Below are 15079 nucleotides of genomic sequence, written 5' to 3'. Positions count from 1 at the left end.
GGATCATCCTGGCAGCTGGGCCTGCACAGCAGGGCCTCTGCGACAGTTGCTTGCTGTGACTTGTCGACAGCTCCCTGGCAGGGTGAAGGGGCCGTCCCTCCTACCTAGAGCCACCGAGCGCCTCGAGCACTCCTGCTCCGCAGATACCACTGAGCAGCGCTCTGCCAGGGTTGGTACTGCCCTTCACAGTGATTGAGTTCTTGCCCCTCCCATGCCTCCCCTACCCCTTCCCCTCGCTCTCCCCTCTGTCCTGGGGAAAGCTTCTCTCCTCTCTCTGGCCAGTATCAAGGATACTGCTGCAGTGGTCGCTAGGAGGGGCCATCCTGAACTTTGGAGGAACAACTCTGAGTCCAAATGTAATCACACTTACAATTCTTAGACCACAGATCCTAACTTATGATTGGAACGCGCGGTCCCTGCAACCCACAGTTGTTTCTTCCATCCTTTTCCTACTCAATTTCTGGCTTGGCTGCATGGTGAGCTCCTATCTATCCTTCAAGATCCAACTCTACAGAACCTTCCTTCTGATCTCTTCCAGATAGTCCTTCCCTCCTCCACCAGGACATGTGGTCCATGGCTGGTATTTATTAATCTGTGTGGTTGCCTTTCTGCCCCTCTAGACTGAGGGGTAGGGATGGGAGGACATGACGTCTTATCTAGTTCTGCACTTGTGGCTCTCATCACCACACCAGGCAGGTAACGGATGTAAGACATAGTTGTCAAACATCATGGGCTACTTTGGCTTACTCTTTTATTTTAAATTGAAGTATAGTTGATTTGCAGAATCAACTCTCCTTGACAGAAGCAGGGCTCCAGAGGAGGAGAGGAGAGGCCAGCCCCTGCTCCCCTCAGTTCACCAGGGAGGCGCTTCCTGCAGATGCTACTTAGGCTGCCCAGCCAGCCCGGATTGTCCCCCAGCCGGTCAATCACACAGATATTACTCATAAGGCCCATAGAGCATCTTGAAAGGAAAATCGTTGTTGTTATGATTTATTAATAACCACTGTTCCTGTCTTCAGCATTTCCTTGAATCAAGCCATGTAAATATTCCAGTTCTGTAAACATTTAAGCCAAGATTTCAACTGAAACAGCTCTAACCTTCTAAGGCTCCAGAACTACGGGGAGTCTCTGGAGTTTCTGGCCCAGGAGCAGGCCTGTGACCTGGGGAGGAGCAGGGTGCTCTTTGCCCTCCTCAAAGTCAAGTTCTTCGGCTCACAAGCACAATCATTCATTCACTCGTTCATTCATCCATCCCTTCCAAGTCTGCGGAGCTCCTCCAGGTATGGGGCAGAACCCCAAGTTGTTTGCGTTCCCCCAGAGCCCCAAGGCTGGCAGGAGAAATAACACAAAGAAGAGCCACACAGAGATGGAAGAGCCACAGGCCACGTGGACGGGCAAAGGCTGCAGACACTTAAATGAAGGTGCACCTTTCCGCTGTAGACATTTGCAGAGCCACCCAGAGGAGGAGTGCCTAGGCTGAGCCTTGAAGGATGACCCACCTCAGGGGAGGGGGCACTCCAATTTGCAAGGAAGGAACAGGAGTAGCATTTGCTACCTCTTGGCTCAGATCAACGAGTGTGCCGGGTTGATGTGGTCACCTATTCGCACTGACAAGCATCTCCTGAGAGGATGGACCACACTCCCAGTCTCTCCTTCCTCACCCCCCAGTCCCTGCCAACCCCTTGCATTTGGAGGTTTTGTCCTCTCCTGGAAACTGCTCTGATGAAATCCGACAGTCTGGTTCTGATTCTCAGCCTCTGAGACCCTTTGGTGCTCAGGCACATTGATTACCCTCTTCCTGAAGCTCCTCCTTCCGCCCCCCCTGCAGAGCCCAACTGCCTGGTACACCCACGTCTCTTACCACCTGCCCAGCCCGTTCTGGCCTCAGTTCCTCCTGTTCTCCCCGAAAGTCCTGCTGTTGCCCAGGGCTGCCCCAGCTGCCCTCCATTCCATCATGAGTCCACGTCTTTATTTCTGCCCAGATCTTTCTCTGAAACTTCAGGCTCACGTTAAACCATCTCCATGGGGGACATCTCCATAGGGATGGTTCATGGTCGCCTGTGCCCATGTTCAAATTCAACGTCTACTGCCTACTCACATCTCCCAAGCCTGCTCCCCACTCCCTGCTCACCAAGGATTCATGACTGGGACCGGCCAATCTTGACATCTTGGAGTTGCTTTGACAAACCCCTCCCCATCAAGTCCCACGGCCAATTAGTGTGCAAATTCTGAAGATTCTCTCTTTGCACTCTTTCTTTCTTTTTTTTTTTTTTTGCGGTACGCGGGCCTCTCACCGTTGTGGCCTCTCCCGTTGCGGTGCACAGGCTCCGGACGCGCAGGCTCAGTGGCCATGGCTCACGGGCCCAGAAGCTCCGCGGCATGTGGGATCTTCCCAGACCAGGACACGAACCCGTGTCTCCTGCATCGGCAGGCGGACTCTCAACCACTGCGCCACCAGGGAAGCCCTGCACTCTTCTTTCTTTTCACTTCTGTTTTACTGAATCAATTCGAATTCTTACCATCCCTCGCCTGGACGCCTTCCTCTCGCTCCCTGCCCTCTGCTGGAGTCTCCAGAAGAGATACGCAGCTGCCGAGGAAATCTTTCTAAACGCAGATATAATCAGCTTTACTCCTTTTCTCCACAGTAGTTAGGGCATTTATCAATGACGTGCAGAGTAAAATCCAACCCCAGCCTGGCCGTCACGATCAGTTCACAGGACAGCGCCACCCCTGCCTAACCATGCGCCTCCCTGTCAGCCCAGGGCTAACGGCTGCCGAAGGTGCCTGCATATTACGCCTACCGGGGACCTTAGGAGATCCGGTTTCCAGGTTTGTTGAAAACGCCTACCTGGGACCTTAGGAGATCCGGTCTCCAGGTTTGTTGAAAACGCCTACCTGGGACCTTAGGAGATCCGGTCTCCAGGTTTGTTGAAACACAACTTCCGGGGGAAGGACCTGGAATCTGGATGTTGAAGCAGCCCAGGTGATTCCAATAATCACTGCCCTGGGGTCTAGTCACCCTGGACAACTCCCCAGCGTAATGCCCTTTTGCTCATCTTCACTGTCAAAGTCCTACTTTGCACTCAACATTTGGGTCCCGTTGCACCTCCTTCATGTAGCTCTCCAAGAGTCACTCCACTAAAATTAGTCTCTTTCTCTCCACTTCAATTTCACCTTTAGAATAGTGTGAATAACAGTCTGGTGTACAGTAGTGTTGTTTGTGCAGTGCATGTATCTACCTCTCCCCAGAACTGAGGGCCATGGAGAGAGAGGGGGTCCAACTCCCTCCTGGGAAAATCTGTGTGCATGAGTGTGTGTTTTTTCTCGTATGTAAGTATGTATGGGCATGAGTGTGTACGAGTATGTGCATGTGTGAGTGTGCATGTGCATCCGTGTGTTTGCAAGCATATATGCTTGTGAATGTGTGTGTGTGTGCAGGCTGCAGTGTGCAAGTGTGTGCACACATGTGTGTGTCATTGTGAGTGTACAATGAGGGTATGTTTGTAAGTATGTCTGAGAGTGTGGGTGCATGCATATGTGTGAATGTGTATGAGTGTGAGTGTGTTTGCAAGCTTGTGAGGTGTGTGAGCACATGCCTGTTTGGAGCAATCCTAAATTCAGAATCTGGGGTCTCGGTCCAGGCAGTCAGTTCTGAGCAAGGAGACCCTGAGCACAGGGCCTGCAGACTCATCCAGGAGCCCTGGAGGCCTGAGATCCTTACTTGGAAGCTAGGCTGTTGGGAAACTGGGAAAGCTGACAGGACAAGCCAGGGGAGGAGAGACAGAGGGTAGAGGCTGGGGGTGAGTCTCTGGGAGGGTGGAGAGGAGGGGCCACCCTGAGAGACATTTAGGAGGCGGGGCTGATGGCTGATGGCATGGAGAGGGGGACAGGCCAGCAGTCAAGGAGGGGCAGCAAGATGGTGCACGTGTTAGATTTTGCAGTCTCTCTGACATCCAAGAGGATGTGTCCAGGGGAAATGCGACGCGGGGGACGGAGCCAGCTCAGGAGAGAGGTGCTGCAGGTCAGCGCCCAGCACATGGGAAGCACTCAGTCAGGATCTGCTGAATGACACTGCGCTAAAAACCTTCATGAATTGCTCATCTAATGCTTACAACAAGTGTTCTTCAGCAACAGGGGTCACACCACGCATAAGTGGCACAGCCTTGTCTGTGAATACAAATTCTCCCTCCTCAGGGCCTGCTCAGGTGGTGATGGGGGCTTAGCTTGGAACAGCCGCTGGGTGTTGGTAGACTCGGCCCTCATTGCATTAGCACTGGGCTGGCTTTCCTAGAAATGCTGGCCCAGGAGGGGTCAAAATGGGAGAAAGAAGGACCTCGATGGGTGGACAGGTGAGGGTAGGGTGGGTGGCAGTGGAAGGGACGGACATGCCTAAGTGCCTGCAAGGGCCAGAGTTGGGGGTGGGAGCGCAGCAGCTGACATGAGTAATTTCACTTATTCCTCAGAATAATCCTGAGTTCTCAGATGTTCTGACTGAGACTCAGAGGAAGAAAGCTGAAGGTTACACAACAATGTTGTTATGTGGCGAAGCCAGGATTCAAAGCCCAGTCAGTGTTGGTCACCGAGGATGCTACAATCCTTCCCAAGCAAAACCGATACTGAGCGGGGCCCTAAGTGCTTCAGCTCAGAGATGCCAGGAAGGGAGGAGAAAAGCAGCCTGCACAGAAAAGCGCCCAAGTGTCCGCAAGGTGACAGCAACAGTCACTCCAACTCAGAAGGTCAGAACCCTGGGTGGAGGAAATGGAATGCAAGGACCCAAAGGTTCATTCATTATCATAGGACAAAGGCCTATGCAGGCAGCATCAAGGTGCAGGGCCAGCCCTGATTTTTTTTTTTTTTTTTTTTTGGCTTCATTGTGTGGCTTGCAGGATCTTAGTTCCCCAACCAGGGACTGAACCCAGGCCGCAACAGTGAGAGCGCTGAGTCCTAACCACTGGACTGCCAGAGAACTCGCATGCCCTTTTCCTATCAAGGAAGTGTAAAACATTATTTTTTAACATCTTTGTTGGAGTATAATTGCTTTACAGTGTTGTGTTAGTTACTGCTGTATAACAAAGTGAATCAGCTATATGCATACGTATAACCCCATATCCCATCCTTCTTGCGTCTCCCTCCCACCCTCCTTATCCCACCCCTCTAGGTGGTCACAAAGCACCGAGCTGCTCTCCCTGTGCTACGCAGCTGCTTCCCACTAGCTATCTATTTTACATTCGGTAGTGTATATATGTCAATGCTACTCTCTCACTTCATCCCAGCTTACCCTTCCCCCTTGCTGTGTCCTCAAGTCCATTCTCTATGTCTATGTTTTTATCCCTGTCCTGCCCCTAGGTTTATCAGAACCTTTTTTTTTTTTTTTTTAGATTCCATATATATGTGTTAGCATACAGTATTTGTTTTTCTCTTTCTGACTTACTTCACTCTGTATGTCAGACTCTAGGTCCATCCACCTCACTACAAATGACTCAATTGCATTTCTTTTTTTTTTTGCTTTTGTAATTATAATTGCATTTATTTTTATGGCTGAGTAATATTCCATTGTATATATGTGCCACATTTTCTTTATCCATTCATCTGTCAATGGACACTTAGGTTGCTTCCATGTCCTGGCTACTGTAAATAATGCTGCAATGAACATTGTGGTACATGACTCTTTTTTTTTTTTTTGCGGTACGTGGGCCTCTCACCGTTGTGGCCTCTCCTGTTGCGGAGCACAGGCTCCGGACGCACAGGCCCAGCGGCCATGGCTCATGGGCCCAGCTGCTCCGCGGCATGTGGGATCTTCCCGGACTGGGGCACGAACCCATGTCCCCTGCATCGGCAGGCGGACTCCCAACCACTGCGCCACCAGGGAAGCCCCATGACTCTTTTCGAATTACGGTTTTCTCAGGGTATATGCCCAGTGGTGGGATTGCTGGGTTGTATGGTAGTTCTATTTTTAGTTTTTTAAGGAACCTCCATACTGTTCTCCATAGTGGCTGTATCAATTTACATTCCCACCAACAGTGCAAGAAGGTTCCCTTTTCTCCACACCCTCTCCAGCATTTACTCTTTGTAGATTTTTTGATGATGGCCATTCTGACCAGTGTGAGTTGATACCTCATTGTAGTTTTGATTTGCATTTCTCTAATGATTAGTGATGTTGAGCATTCTTTCATGTGTTTGTTGGCAATCTGTATATCTTCTTTGGAGAAATGTCTGTTTAGGTCTTCTGCCCACTTTTTGATTGGGTTGGGTTTTTTTTTGATATTGAGCTGCATGAGCTGCTTGTATATTTTGGAGATTAATTCTTTGCCAGTTGCTTTGTTTGCAAATATTTTCTCCCATTCTGAGCGTTGTCTTTTCATCTTTTTTATGGTTTCATTTGCTGTGCACAGCTTTTAAGGTTCATTAGGTCCCATTTGTTTATTTTTGTTTTCATTTCCATTTCTCTAGGAGGTGGGTCAAAAAGGATCTTGCTGTGAGTTATGTCATAGAGTGTTCTGCCTATGTTTTCCTCTAAGAGTTTTATAGTGTCTGGCCTTACATTTAGGTCTTTAATCCATTTTGAGTTTATTTTTGTGTATCGTGTTAGGAAGTGTCTAATTTCATTCTTTTACATGTAGCTGTCCAGTTTTCCCAGCACCACTTATTGAAAGGCTGTCTTTTCTCCATTGTATACTCTTGCCTCCTTTATCAAAATTAAGGTGACCATATGTGTGTAGGTTTATCTCTGGGCTTTCTATCCTGTTCCATTGATCTATCTTTCTGTTTTTGTGCCAGTACCATACTGTCTTGATTACTGTAGCTTTGTAGTATAGTCTGAAGTCAGGGAGACTGATTCCTCCAGCTCCGTTTTTCGTTCTCAAGATTGCTTTGGCTATTCGGGGTCCTTTGTGTTTCTATACAAATTGTGAAATTTTTTGCTCTAGTTTTGTGAAAAATGCCAGTGGTAGTTTGACAGGGATTGCATTGAATGTGTAGATTGCTTTGGGTAGTAGAGTCATTTTCACAATGTTGATTCTTCCAATCCAAGAACATAGTATAACTCTCCATCTGTTTTCATCATCTTTAATTTCTTTCATTAGTGTCATAGTTTTCTGCATACAGGTCTTTTGTCTCCTAAGGTAGGTTTATTCCTAGTTATTTTATTCTTTTTGTTGCAATAGTAAATGGGAGTGTTTCCTTAATTTCTCTTTCAGATTTTTCATCATTAGTGTATAGGGATGCAAGAGATTTCTGTGCATTAATTTTGTATCCTGCTACTCTACCAAATTCATTGATTAGCTCTAGTAGTTTTCTGATAGAATCTTTAGGATTCTCTATGTGTAGTATCATGTCATCTGCAAACAGTGACAGTTTTACTTCTTCTTTTTGGATTTAGATTCCTTTTATTTCTTTTTCTTCTCTGATTGGGAAGTGTAAATCTTTTGTTTGTCAGAGTTGAAGAAATTAAAGAAGTGAATGTACAGAAGAGGAAACACAAACAGCCAATAAAGATGTGTAGTGATGCTGGATTTCAGTAGTAATCAGGGGGAAGTACAAATTATAGCTATTTTATGATGCAGTACTGTGTACCCTTTAGGGAGGTACATTTTTAAAATTCAGTAATATCATGGGTTGTGAGTTATTGTAAGCTACTTTATAGAAGGCAATTGGGCTGTGTTTATTAAAACTGAAAACATGCCCACTCTATAACCCAGCAAATTCCATGTCTTACCTCTTTCCTGCAAAAAGAACCACAAGTGCCTAGGTAGTCACGCCCAAGGATGCCCTTGGAGCACACTGAGTGATCCCTAATAATGGAAAAACCCAAATGCCCAACAATAGGAAAATAGCCAAATAAACTGTGCTGTATTCACATTACAGGATGCACAACAGAAGTTAAAAAGAATGAGATGAATGTATATGAGCGAACACGGTTAGCTCCCCTCTTCAACGAACACCTCAGAAGAGGTGTCTTCATTCTTTCCAATTCCTCTCCGATTCTCCTTTTTTTTTTTTTTTTTTTTTGTGGTGCATGGGCTTAGTTGCTCCATGGCATGTGGGATTTTCCCGGACCAGGGCTCGAACCCGTGTCCCCTGCATTGGCAGGCGGATTCCTAACCACTGCGCCACCAGGGAAGTCCCTCTCCTTTTTTATTGTAGTAAAATACACTTAACATAAAGTTGACCATTTGAACCATTTTTAAGTGTACAGTTTACTGTGGCTTTAAGTACATTCACATTGCTATGTAACCATCACCACCATTCATTTCTAGAATTTTTTCATCATCCCTAACTGCTTCCTGTTCTCTTTTGATCCCACCCTGTCAGCCTTCCCCTACCTCTGTACCACCAAAACTGCTCTTATCAAGGCCACCAATGACCCTCACAGTGCTTAATCCAAGGTCAAGTCAGCCCATCCATTCCTTCCCCTTATACCACCTGACCCCAGTTGATCCTTCCTGCCTCTGTGACCATTTTTACCCTTGGCTTCCAAGATCACTCTCTCCTGCCTCTCCCCTTCTTCACTGGCTCCTACTCTCAGTCTCATCATCCCCACCTCTTAAAGTCCAGCACCAGGGGCTAGTCCTTGGACTCTATTTCTGTCCACACTCACTGTCTCGGTGATCTCCTTCCATCTCATGGATTAAAACACCATCGATGTGTGGAAGGCACCTGTGCAGAGCTCAGCCCTGAACCCCAGACCCAGGCGGCCATCACACCATCCACCTCCAGCATCTCATGGCAAAGCTCAACTCCTGGTCTTTCCTGACCCCCAAACCTACTCCTCTCATTGTTTCCCCCATCTCAGTCAATGGAAACACTATCAGACATGCCTATTCCCAGCCACCATCATTTCTCACTTGAGTTACTGCTACAGCCTCTTCTCCAGTCTGCCATCTGCCATCCCCCCAGTGCAGTTTCTTAACAGGGCAGCCAGAGACAGTTTTTAAAGATGGGAGTTAGACCATGTGACTTCCCTATGAAAACCCTGCAGGACTCCCCCTCTCACTCAGAGTAAAAGTAGGAGCCATCACTACAGCCTACAAGGGTCCTTGGGACCTGGCCATGTGGCCTCTCGGACCTGCTTGCACTTCCCTGCTCTTGGCCACACTGGCCTCTGCTGTTCCTCAAACAGGCCAGCATGCACTGGCCTCCTGGCTCTGCACCTGCCATCCCTGGCCCCATAGGGCTTCCTCTCAGCCCCTTTGTTCTTTATTCAAATGCCATTTTCTCAGTGAGGACTTCCTGACCACCCTTAAGAAGATGTATCCCCAACCTTTCCATCTCCCCTCTTCTGCTTTAATATTTACTTAAGTTCTATTATAGCGGTCGAAGAGAGCAAATAGCAGAAAAATACACAAATTATAAAACTATATAAAAAGGGAAGAAAAACACAACCCCTTAAACAAAAGGTATATTCACAAAGTATATTCAGTGGGTACATGCATTTGCATAGAAGGAACATGTCACACCTGTAACGGTGACTTTGGTCATGAAGGGGAGGATGGGGCTGTAGTATTGTGGTTTTATACATGCATTGCTTACATAAATTAAAATAAAAACTTTAAAAGAGAGAGCTCTTTTGGAATGGAGCTAAATCCCCTCAGGAGATCTAAAATAGCAATTAAAATATCACAAGTTTGATAAATGTTTATGCATATTTATCTGCAACAAGCACTGCGCTGGGCTGTGGACCACAACACAAAGAGATGCCTAGCCTCTGCCTACTTGGAGCTTCCAGGCTGAACAGATGACGCTTCATGGAAGCATGGCCCAGGCCCACCTGTGGACCTTCTATGGGATCAGGTCGGGGGCCCCCTCTCTGTAGGTGAGCCCCTCCACTGGGCCTGGGTCTACTCCAGCCCGTCTGCTTCACCCCATCTCGCATAAGGAGGGGCTCAGCAAGGGTGTGCAGGTCATTCACTCCCCCAGTGTTTCAACGAGAATACCTGGCAGCTGCCGCATCTTGGAAATGGCTGAGAACACATTAAAGATACCTTACACAGTGGAACATGTCAGAGCTCTGCCCAAATTCCCTTGATTCCTTTTTCCTGTCTTTATGCGCCCTTACTTCCAACAGCTTACCCCGGGTGGTTTTTCAGGGCTGCTGGCCCGTTTTGAAGTCTGTCCTTGGGTTATTGGAGCCATTCTGAGCAGGCAGTGGGAGAACTGGAAGTGCCCAGGAATTTACATCCCTCCCTCGCCCCACAGCCCTTGGCCAAAGACTCATGCATGTGGGAGCCTGAAAGCCGCTGCAGCCTTGTTTCTAGCTGGACGCCACTTGGAGGGATAAAGAGGTGCAATTCACGTTCAGAGTCTCCCTGGGGCTCAGGCTGAGACCCCTCCTTTACCGGCTTTGCACCCCAGCTTGGCTCTCCCCGTCCCGGTGCTGCTCCCCCGCTGCCACCCCTCACTGGTGTCCCTTGGGAGCACCTGCTTACGAAACTACCACATACAGTGCTCATCTCAGGGTCTATTTAGGAGATGCACACCTAGCACACCTGATCGTTTTCAGGGCCTTACGACCACGCTGTGGCAGCACTGGCCTTGGCACCTGCTGGGGCATCGGCACCCTGTTTTTCCATCTGTAGCTCTGTTAGTGCAGTCCCGAGAGCGTGGAGGAGTGGCCGCACGTGAACTAAAACACAATTGATTTATAAAATCAATGGGATTTTAAAGCCGGGCTGGGGAAGGAGCAAGATGGCTCTCAGAGCTGAACTGATTTAAAGGATAAGTATTGAGGCAGAAAGATTAATGGAGAAGAGAGAGGTGAGGTAATGGAAGGGGCACTCTGCAGGGGGCCGGAGGAGCCGGTTTCATGAAGTTAATGCAATTTGCACCTAAGGGCAAGGGGGCCTCGCCAGGTTCCTGTGCTGTCCTGGGAGCACTGCATGAGCCGCAGATGATTTATTACAGGATGGCTCCTGAGTGCCCCCTACCTTTAAAAATTTTGTTTAGTTACTTAGCTTCTTTCTGGGCTCCCCTTGGTCAACTGTTCTTTGCTAAGTCCCCCATCTGAGGGGTCTAGAGAATCAGCCAGGTGCTCCTAATGGGTCTCACTTAGGGGCCTGAAAGGTGAAGGACAAAGGGGAAACCTACCACCCCCCTTAAGTAAAAAGGATTAATTTTAATATAACTCTGAGGGAGTCTAGAAAGTTTGGATTTTTTCCAAAATGATTATTTTAATGCTTTCAAAACATCAATATAAAAGATCACTTTCTTTACCATTATTTTTATTGGCTCTTCCTGGGTCTGTTTCCTGACTCAGCTGGTGCTGGTCTTCAGCGAGGGGGTGCAGGAGGCAGGGCACCCCCCCAAACTGCTTGACCTGCACTTCCATGCAGTGTGAACCCCCGGGTGCAACTGGATCCAGTATTCTTTTATGCATTCATGGGGCTTATAGGGCCTCCTGGGTGGCCACCCTGTGCAAGCCACTGGAGTATGGAAACGAAAGGCACATGCCTGCCATGGTACAAGTAAAAGGAGAACAGAGACATCCAAATACAAGAGTCTGTCATCTCGGCACATATAAGGGGAAATGAGAGCGTGAAGGCAGCAGCAAGGAAGTCAGGCTGGGAGGTTGGGAGGCCAGAAGTGAGGCTGAAGCGGGATGGAAGAATGGACTAAGCTGTTAAAAGGGACCAGGTTATGCCACCCCCAAATATGCCACTTTGGCATACTGATTATTTTGAGCTGAAGGCAACTGAGGAACAGCACACAGGAAGAGCTCTTTTCCCTCCCCCTTTCTGTTCAAAAGCAGGGCATAAATTTCCCTTTGTAAAGGTGCCTTGCAACTCCTGTACCAGGAAAAGGAGAATGAGATTCTTATCATCAGGAGACTACTTGAGTCTGCATAATGAACCTTACTAAACAACGCTTATCTACCATTTTCCTCGTCACCTTCCCACAGTTTACTGACCCTGGGTTTAACTGCCTCTTTTCTATAAAGCACCTGCCCATACACTTAAAACTATCAATAAAATGTATATGTCTTTTCTCCTGTTAATCTTTTAGCAATTTAATCAGCAGGCCTCAGGTGCAGAACTTAAGAGGGTAGAGGAAAAGTTTTTCCTCCCCTACACTATGGAAGGCTGGGAGGGAGAAAGGGTGTGCCCAGCAGATGGAACAGGAAGACACGCAGGATGAGAGAGCATGGGGTTAAACCCAGAAAGTCTGGCTCCCAGGCTCTTAACTCTGACTCTCACAGGACCCATGTCCCTGCCCTAGAACAGACCAAACACTAACCCCTTCCTACCAAGACTAATGAAAAAGCCCTTTCTTTGAGAAGGACAAGCCTGATCGACATCACCTAACCTCTAGCCACAGGCTGGACCTCCAACCATCCTGCCATGGTGGGATCCCTCTTGCTGCAACTCCTTCGAAGAGGCTATGCTTTAGCCATCATCGACATGGGTATGAAGTCGGGAAGATGAGACGGCCTCGGTGAGCCTGTGTGCAGTCAGGTCTCCAGCTTCACTTCCCACTCATACCACACACCCCACTCTTTCCAGATCAACGACTGGTCCCCACAAAGGCCACTTTGTGCCAGGCAGCTGCACCTCTGTGCTTGCCCGCCTGATGAGCCCTGACACGCTTGAAGTGTTGGTGCAGCCGTTTCCTACTATGTGAAGACTCCTCTAGCAGGTTCCCAAAGCAGGGGCTTGCCTGCCATCCATCATGCCACCCCATAGATGGCACACACTTCTGGCCAGACACATGCCTCTCAAATCTCTGTGTTGATCTGTGAGCTTCTCATGGCCAGAGAGGGTGCCCTCCTCATGCTTGATTCCTGGAACGTAGCAGAGAGCCTCTCAAATGCTTGCTGAATGAATGAGTGGATGTAAGACAGGAATCCTCAAGTTCAAAGAAGATGGGAAAGATCAAATCCAAGAGACCTTGTGCCTCTAAAGATGATCTTCCTGGGCTGGAAGAAATCTGCCAGCAGGATTTCTCCTACCCATGGCCTGTTTCCACATGATGGAAGGTTTAAGGGCACAAGATCACTGATTCCACTCCTGTAATCAGAGGAGCGCAAGTAGGAGCAGGAAACACGGAATGTAGTTTTCCTACTTTTCCTAGTTTGGTGGTGGGAGTGAGGGGCCAACTGAGGTCATGGAAAGGGCACAGGATTTGGAGGCTCCTTAGCCTCTTGGAGCCCCAGGTTTCCACATAAAATGAGAGCAAAATACAAATCTTATCCACTTCCTAGACCATGGTGAGGAAGAAATGAATGACACTTTGAAAGTGCTTTGTAAACAGAGAAGCACTGAAAGAATGAACGGTGGTGAGTACTGTTTCTCTTTGCTGCAGGCTGAGGCCTTGGGAGGCCTCTATTCCCTCTATTGGACCTCGTCTGGGAGCAGCTGGCCCTAGGTTTGCTGCCTCTGCTCCTGTTCAGATTAGCAAGCCATTCACCAGGAGCCAGGGATCAGTGGAGTCGATGTAATTCAATATTGATTATAAATTTCATTTCTGCCTGCCTACGGGTCATTAGCTTAGATCAATACATTCTCCACCCTTGGTTAGGTAATCATGGAGCTGTTGATGATTTCAGCAGTCAGGCAGGTCCCTGGCTGCCTTGGTTGCGGGAGCCCAAGGCAGCTCTCCCGGGCTAGGTCTAACCCAGTTCAGGCCTGTCTTGCAAATAAATCATTTATTCCTGTCTGCAAACATGAAGGTCATGGCCAAATCTTCAATTCTCTGGGGCCGAAAGTCCAGCCTGGAGTTCTTGGAGCCCAGCATCCGGAAGTGCCTTATATCCTGAGTGTCTAAGAGTGCTGGGTTATGGACTCTGGGTACCTTCCATGGAAGAACTCAGTTTTCCCATCAGCTGGTATCTGGGAGGAGAGGCAGGAGGAGGGAGGAGGCCTGGGTTCACTGGACACAAACTTCCACCTTCATCTCCTAGCACAAGAGCCTCGGTGGCAGTAGATGGACTGGTAGTCTGGGGCTGGGGTGTGTCCAGAAGCAGGGGAACCTGCCTGGCAGTGGCTGAATGCTCTCAGTAGATGTGCTCTGACAACGGTCCTGCTGTCCCCTCACACCCTCTTCAGATGGCAGATAGGAAACACCATCAATCCCACAGCATTTACTGAACATCTATCTCTTTTCTCCCTGCCCTCAGGGTCACTCTCTGTAGACCCACTGCCCACAGTGCAGCCAGCACCACCGTCTAATGCTCTGTCCAGACATATCACTCCCCTGTTGAGAGCCCTACCTGGATGTGGGATGGGTCTGTTCTCCCTGCCGCATCACCTGGTCCCTTCACTGCCTTCCTGCGTAGCAGGCTCACAGTTGGCCAAGTGCATGTGCCTCTGGGTCTAAATTCTTCAGAGAATTTAGATTCTCTCTGCATCTCGGGCAAAGCAGATGCCACATCACCTAATTAGGTTACTGGCCCTTTGCTGTCCCACTCTCAGGGCCCTAGAGGTAGTCTGTCTTAGGGAGCCCTCAGAGCACCTGACAAGCCTGGGCAGGGGCAGCATGGGATGACCATGGGCATATTCGGGAAGGCCACACTATTCAGAACCAAGCAATCAGAGGAGGCCTATGAATCCCATGGTCACCCCTTAAGAGCAGAAACTCCCCTCTGAACAATCTTCCAGTGTGAACTGGTATGAGGTCAGGTGACCTCCAGTCTATCACTTCTTGACCACACCTCACATAACCCTGCAAGCTTTAGGGTGAGACCTGGCAGGCTCCTGCTCTCCCACCCCCTCCCTTCCCCAGCCCCCAGAGGCAGCCACTTCAGCTGGCTCCTTTGGTATTTACCTCCACTTTCTTTTTTTTTTTTTTTTAATTGCGGTGGCTTCTCTTGTTGTGGAGCACGGGCTCTAGGTGCACAGGCTTCAGCAGTTGCAGCACGGGGGCTTAGTAGTTGCGACGCATGGGCTCTAGAGTGCTCGGGCTTTAGTAGTTGTGGCACACGGGCATAGCTGTCCCGCAGCATGTGGGATCTTCCCGGACCAGGGCTCAAACCCGCGTCCCCTGCATTGGCAGGTGGATTCTTAACCAATGGTCCACCAGGGAAGTCCCTACCTCCACATTTCCAAATAGTGTTTATTTATCGCTCTTTCTTTCTTTCACTTTTTCTTGA

General features: G+C 48.8%; 1 protein-coding gene across 6 annotated transcripts in view; it reads right to left on the bottom strand.

The window, feature by feature from the left end:
• Positions 1 to 15079, bottom strand: part of ARHGAP22 (Rho GTPase activating protein 22) — a 207321-nt gene that overhangs the window by 138481 nt on the left and 53761 nt on the right. The window lies entirely within an intron of this gene.

This window comes from Globicephala melas, chromosome 16, assembly GCF_963455315.2.
Source record: "Globicephala melas chromosome 16, mGloMel1.2, whole genome shotgun sequence".
Lineage (NCBI taxonomy): Eukaryota > Metazoa > Chordata > Mammalia > Artiodactyla > Delphinidae > Globicephala > Globicephala melas.
This window is presented reverse-complemented; position numbering and strand designations above follow the sequence as displayed.